Below are 7550 nucleotides of genomic sequence, written 5' to 3'. Positions count from 1 at the left end.
TTGGTCATGATGTTTGTGCAGGAGTAGAAACCCTGACTAAGACACCTCTCCTGCCCAGCTTTCTGGCTTTGAGGGGCAGTAGCTATCCTGGTCATCTAGAACTTCTATATAAACTTGGCCATTTTACTGAGCATGAAGCTAATGTAAAGAACCCCATGGGGGCTCAAAGATTAAATTGAAAAGAAGGGAGAAAGAAAAAAAAGAAAGAAAGAAAAGGAAGTAAAAAGGAACTTGGTCATGCCCAAGCCAGTGGCAGAGTCAGATCCCAAGTATCATGTTTTCCCTGCAAAGTGGGTCTCCTCCTTAAGACCTGGCACCTTCTAAAGATATTCTATAGCCTTAGGTCCAGTCCTGTGCCAAGTACTGACTATAGGAAGGTGATGCCATCTTAGGCTTAAAGGACCATGTTTGGCCTAGCTAGGTGCAGTGGCCCCTGGCAAGTTCTCAAGAGTCAGCTCACAAGCCTCCACAACGAGGGACTTGGGGTGCTGAGGGACAGCTAAAGGATGTACTAGGAACAAAAGACCTCAAAGGTATGTCATAGTCAAACCCAAGGGACTTAGCCATGCCTCATTCTCTGGACATGTCCTTGTGTTCTTGGTTGAGCTCTGCACTGGGCACTGGGGGGTTAGAGGCAAAGTCACCCTGACTGTTAAGGAGCAGAAAAGACCATGAGAAAAACTTTGAATATGTCAAGTGCCATCAGGTTCCAGATGCTCTGTGAAAGTCCAGACTTACCCTGAGGCTCTGGGCAAGCCCCCAACAGCCTTGACTGTGCTGGCTCTGTTCTGCATGGCAACTGACTGGGTCACTAGGCAGAGCAACTGTGGCAAAGCAAATTTCCTGACATGTTAAAAATTAAGGGCTTCTCTGTGTTGAGCTTCAGGCAACTGATGCTAGGGATACCAGAAATCTCTTGTTCCCATTGGCCAGTTTATTCTTTGGGGCAAGCCATCTGTGGAAACAATGGGCCAGAACTGGTCTCCTTCTTCCCCATGACCATGTATGAGACCAACAGACAGAGTTGTTAGGATGCAAGATGAGAGCTGTCTCCTGATAGCAACACTTGCCCTGGGTGGACTGAAGAACAATGGTGACTAGAACTGGCCCCTGCTTGTAGTTGTCATAGCTACTGACAGAGCTGTAGAAAATGCTGTGAACTAGCTTGGTGTGGCCAGTCATACATATGATACAACATACTTGCCACTTTAAGTCATTTGAGTCTCTGAGCCTCCAGAGATGAAACCACTCTTGGATTTTGGTAACTGTTACTGTCATCATATGTGAACCCATCTCTAAACAATGCAGTGGTCAGTTTTATATGACGTTACTGTTTTTACTCTGTCTGAGCTCCAATAAATTTTAATATAAAGATTTTGTCTAAAAAGAAAGAAAGAAAGAAGGAAAGAAAGAAAGAAAGAAAGAAAGAAAGAAAGAAAGAAAGAAAGAAAGAAAGAAAGAAAGAAAGAAAGAAAGAAACTGAACTAAGTTTGCAAAGAGAATAGACTAAACTAGGGTAAGTGTGTGAGCATTATGATCTACCAGAGTATGACTGGAGTGCTGGTCACTGCCTAGGAGATTGCTCAATGTGTTGCCTGGCAGAACACCAAGCAGCAGAGAAAAAGGAACATTACAGCTTTAAACATTCAGGATTTCAGAGGCCTATGTTGGGAAGTCCATTAGACAGACACTGCCTTGGGTATTGTATAGGGTCCCCTGGGTTCTCCTTTTTCCCCATTTTGTCCTTTATAGATACTTATCCCTATTCCTTCCTGTTATTCACAGAGACTTCTGGGAACAAGAAGCTACCATCTCTGGGAACCTGCCTTCACTTTCGCTGCCTACCTGTGTCCCTCTAATCTCCCTTTATTCCTTCCTCTCAGAGATGGATGCCAACTACTGTTGGGAGAGGGGTGGTGACTACTATAGATGATTCATGATGAGAGGGGTCAGTATAGAGGTTGTTAGTCCAATAGAAAAAAAAAGACCCTCACCAGATAGGTATAAGGGACCAGTCCAGGGAACTGTAAAGGAAAAAAATTAATATGCAGCTGGAGATTCATCTGCAGGGCCATTTGTAGAACCGGGGGGGGGGGGAGAAGGAGAGGAGAGGAAAATCCCAGAGGTCACTACAGGATAGCCCAGAGAACAGCAACCATTCTCAAGAAAATCTTCCATAGGAGCAGTCAGTCCAAAGATGTGCTGGAGAGTGATGGCACTGGCCCTATCAGCATGTTCAATTTCTGGGCAGCTTGTATCCACAATAAGCTAGTATATACCTGAAAATGGAGGCAGGCAGCAAGAAAGACTTAATACCCTCTTTTACTTCTTCTTTATACCCTATCAACAATAAGTCTCTTTGAATATAGGTAGGTCCAAATTCCTGCAAGGAAAATACACCAAGGAGTATTAGAGTCGTGCCTCATGGCAAAATAAATCCAAGTTATTTTCTTGAGTATTTAAGGATCTAATTCTGTCCAATGTTTGAAGAAGCAGCTAAGCAATAACTTTGAAGGAATCTGACAACCACCATGTCCCATGAAACAGCTGGAAAGCCAAAGCAAGATTGCAAAGTCCTGTTGCTGAAAGGTTAATAACTATTGAGAGGACTCAAAGAAGCAAACGATCAAAGTAAGGAAATCAAATCATGACCTATAGAAAAAAGTAATCAAAGAGTACAAAACAGCCAGAAACTTGGAAGAGAAATTCAGAAACATGGAGAGAAAATTAAGCAAAGAAATAGACTGAAGAATTGCCACAATTCAAGGAAATGAAGGAATTGGTCAAGAAATAACCACAGTTTACTGATTTCATTTATTGTTGAGTATATTTTTATTTATAAAAACATTGTTAAATGACAACCTTAAATGTAAAAAGCCTCATCACCAAAGACACACAGTCCGGCTGGTTTAAAAAACTAGATCAGCCCCCAGTGGAGGAGCTAGAGAAATTACCCAAGGAGCTGATGGGGGATGCAACACTGTAGGTGGAACAACAATATGAACTAACCAGTACCCCCTGAGCTCGTGTCTCTAGCTGCATATGTAGCAGAAGATGGCCTAATCAGCCATCATTGGGAAGAGAGGCCCCTTGGGCTTGCAAACTTTATATGACCCAGGACAGGGGAAGGCCAGGGCCAAGAAGTGGGAGTGGGTGGGTAGGGGAGCAGGGGCCGGGGGAGGTTATGGGGAATTTTCGGGATAGCATTTGAAATGTAAATAAAGAAAATAATAAAAAAAATAAGTTAAAAACAAACAAACAAACAACAACAACAACAACAAAAACTAGATCAGACTGTCTATGGTATCCCAGAAATACCTCTTACAAATAAGTAAGAGTCTTAGCTTGCTTTCTACTGCTATGATGAACACCGTGATAAGAATTTGTGGAGAAAAGGGTTTATTTCAGCGTATAAATCATAGTCATAGTCAATTATTGAGGGAAGCTGAGGTAGGAACTCACACAGGATCTTGGTGACAGAAACTAGAGCTATGGATAAGTATTGCTTACCTACTGGCTTGTTTATTTTGGCTTGCTCACTTTGCTTTCTTACTTTGCTCAGGAATATTTGCCTAGCCACGGCACCACCCAAAGTGGCATGAGCCATTCCACTAACAATCAAGAAAATTATCTTGAAGGCTTGCCTACAGGTTAGTTTGCTAAGGACATTTACTCAATTAAGGTTGTGTCAAACTGACATAAAACTAATTGGCACAGATACCCATATACTGAGAGACAAAGGCTGGCAAAAAATCTATCAATTAAATGGAAACCGAAAACAAGTTGTCATAGCTATTCTGATGTCTGAAAATGTAGACTGTAAACCAAAATTATTAGAAGACAACAAGAAAGCCACTGCATATTAATATAAAGAACAATTCAACAGAAGACATAATTATAAATATGTATATATAAAACCATTGTGGATTCCAACTGTATAAAAACACACTAATGGGCATAAAAGGCCAGAGAAGTCCTTATAAAAAGTAGTGATTTCAACAATCCTTTCTAATCTCTAATAAGCCGTCTCAACTAAAGATCAACAAATTCAGAGTTAATCTATACCATAGATCAAATTAACTCAGCAGATTTCTCCACCCAGTTGAAACAGTCTGTGAATTATCAGCAGCTTCAGATGATAGTACAATAAAACTAGAAAGCAATAGCAAAAAATATACCAATATATGGTTGATGTGCAATGCTATCTTAAGTAATCAATGTAGCAATTAAAATGTTGCTAGAGTCTGAAGTGGAAATTTCTGGTGTATAATATGAAGCACACAAATGATGTTATGCTGAAGCAGACTCACATGATGTTTTGCTGAGGCAAATCCCATGATAGGACACATGATGTTTGGAGAGAGTATAAGAAGGACTCAACAGACAGTGACAGGATGCTTGCAGAGCTAGCTGAGCAACTCTTCATTGGTCTCTGTCTTACTGATTATCACTGATCTTCACATCACTGAAAGAGGTACAGCAGAGAACTCCTTGCATTCTGGCTGGGCCTGGTTATTCCCATGAACTTGTCCAGATTTAAGGAGGCCTAGTGGTTTCTTCTGGATCACACTGCCATTACTAATTCATGTTAGGTAACACTACTGAACTGGACTGTTGATATCCCGGTAATTAGAGATTGGAATCACTCCAAAGCACTACTTCTAAACAGGTCCACATCCCCCTCTCCTATTTACCACATTTTCACCCCTTCATTTAGACTAGAAGGGGGATCAAAGTGTTTGAGAGCCCATATCAAAAGGTTTTGAAAAATCTAACCCTGCAAACATCAAACAAAAATGAAGGCATAACTTACCCAAACCCTTGAGATACAGCTAAGGCAGTTCTCAGAGGACGATTCATAGCTATGGGTGCTTACATTAAAAAAAAAAAGTCTCAAATAGTCTAAAAATGCACTGCTATGTCCTAGCACAAGCACAATACAAACCCTAAAGCAGTAGATGTTAAGAAACAAAGATTATAGCAGAAATTAATGAAATTGAGACTAATGGGCCAGTACACATAATCTGTCAGACAAAATAGAGTCTTTCAAAAAAAGAAAAAAACAAATAAGATCAATAACTATCCAAAGGGAAGAAAAATTTCAAAAATATTGAAATGAAATGGAAAATAGGAAAATATTGCAGACTCGCATGAAGTATAGAGACTTACTACGGAGTAATTTTAAAAGCCATATTCTAAAAGTTCTGGAAAAGTTGGAGCAAAGATGCTCAACCTTCTGATGTTGCAATAAAATGATTTCATCTATAAATTTCATACTCAAGACCCATGTAATTGAGTTGCCAAAAAACAAATTGAAAAACAAAACCATAGCATTTTAAGTAAGTTTAAGAATAATGCCACAGTCATAGCTACCCTGAGGCCACAGTTTGACATGGCTGATCTAAAAGAAATTATAAATTCCTAGACACATATGATCTGGAAAATTAAATCTGCACTATATAAACAACTAAAACAGATCCATAACAATTAAGGAGATTGAAGATGACACAAAACCCTCACCAACAAAGGAAAGTTCAGGACCAAGTGTATTCATTGCTGAATTTTGTCAAACCCTTAAAAAATAACACAGCAGGACATGGTGGCACATTTCCATAGTGCCAGGACTTGTGAGGCAAAGGCAGACAGATATCTTCTTGTGAGAACAGCTGGTCTACATGTGAATGAGACTCTGTCTCAAAAAAAAACCAAACCAAACAAACACCAGCATGTTAACACTGAAGCTCCTCCAATTGCTCCATAGAATAGGAAGGCAAGGACTAACAGCAATCTCATTCTAACAAATAAGAGATATTTTGGTACCAAAGCTGGACATCATTATAACAAAGGTAGAAAGCTATAGACAAATTTCTAATGAACATTGACTCAAAAATTCACAATAAAATCCTTATAAATAAAACTCACAGCACACTAAGAAAACAATAAAACTTGACCAAGTGGGATTTCTTCTAGTAATGCTAATTTCGATTAACATTTTCAAATCAGTACATTGAATTCAGCATATAAATAGAATTAAGGGCAAAAACCACTTGATCTTTATCAAATGAATTTGACAAAGTCCTTTATCTTTCTATGATGAAATCCCTAAAGAAACTAAGACTATAAAGGAACATTTCCCACCATGATGAAAGCTATACATGACAAAACTAAACCATCATTTCAGTAGGTGGGGGAAAGTGAGAGCCCAGAACGAGTGGAATGTGCCACTCTATCCATGCATATTCAACAGAGTACTCAAGATCTTATTTGGGGTGACATGATAAAAGAAAAAAATATAAGAGGTACAAATAGCTAAAGAAGTTAAACTATCCTCATTTGTAAATTATGTGATTCTATATATAAAAGACCTTAAAGGCTTCACCAGAAAACCCATGGGCCTAATAAACACTTCAGCAAAGTAGCAGATAACACTAACTCACTGAGAAACAGATCGGGCAGGAAACTTCATTCAAAATAGCTTTAGAAGAAAAAAATACCTATAGATGAACCTAACCAGGCATGAGAGACTTCTGTTATGAAAACTTTAAGACATTTAAGAGGATGCTGAAGATGGAAAGACCTCCCTCACTCAAGGATAGGCAGAATTAATATCGTGAAGATGGTTTTACCACTAAAGCAATCTGCAGGTTCAATAAAATCCTCATCAAAATGCCAATGTCATTCTTCACATCAACAGAAAAAAAAAAATTCATATGGAAGCACAAGGGTTCCAAATAGCTAAAGCAATACTTGGCAGAAAGAGTGATGCTGAAGTCATCAAAATACCTGATAGCAAACTATATCACACCATCATCGAACATGAGCAGCAGCATCCATAGGCGTGGATGGATGTGTAGACTTATGGAATAGAGAAGAAGACCTAGAAATAAGATCACACAGTCATAGCCACCTAATTATTTTTTACAGAGAGGTCAAAAACATGCATTGTAGAAAAGCTACCCTCTTTACAAATGGTGCTGGGAAAACTGAATTTCATATGTAGAGCAATCCCATCTCTTCCCCTTGTATGAAAATAATCAAATATCATAATTATGACCTCAAACTCTGAAGCTACTAGAAGAAGATGAAAGAAAACCTACCTATACCATTCTCAGTGATATGCATCCAAAAGATTCTGAGTAGGCATATCACAGTGATACTTCTACATCCAAGTTTATTGCTGCCCTACTCACATTAGGCAAGAAATACAAAGCCAGGTGGTTGCTAAATACATGAACAGGTGGCCCAATTATACCACTTTTGGATATGCATTTGAAGGACTGTAATTCATATGATAAAAATACTTACACATGTATGTTTATTCCTGTTCTAGTCACAGAAAACAGAAAATGGAAGCATCTGAATTTTCCATCAATAGATGAATAGGTAATAAAAATGTCATATATTTACAAAATGGAATTTTGCCTGGCTATAAAGAAATAATAAAGAATTCTCAACTGAAGAATATCGAATGGTTGAGAAACACCTGAAAAAATGTTCAACATCCTTAGCCATCAGGGAAATGCAAATCAAAACAACCCTGAGATTCCATC

This window comes from Mus pahari, chromosome 10, assembly GCF_900095145.1.
Source record: "Mus pahari chromosome 10, PAHARI_EIJ_v1.1, whole genome shotgun sequence".
In the NCBI taxonomy this organism is placed as follows: domain Eukaryota; kingdom Metazoa; phylum Chordata; class Mammalia; order Rodentia; family Muridae; genus Mus; species Mus pahari.
The sequence above is the reverse complement of the archived record's forward strand: the minus strand, read 5'-3'. Positions refer to the sequence as shown.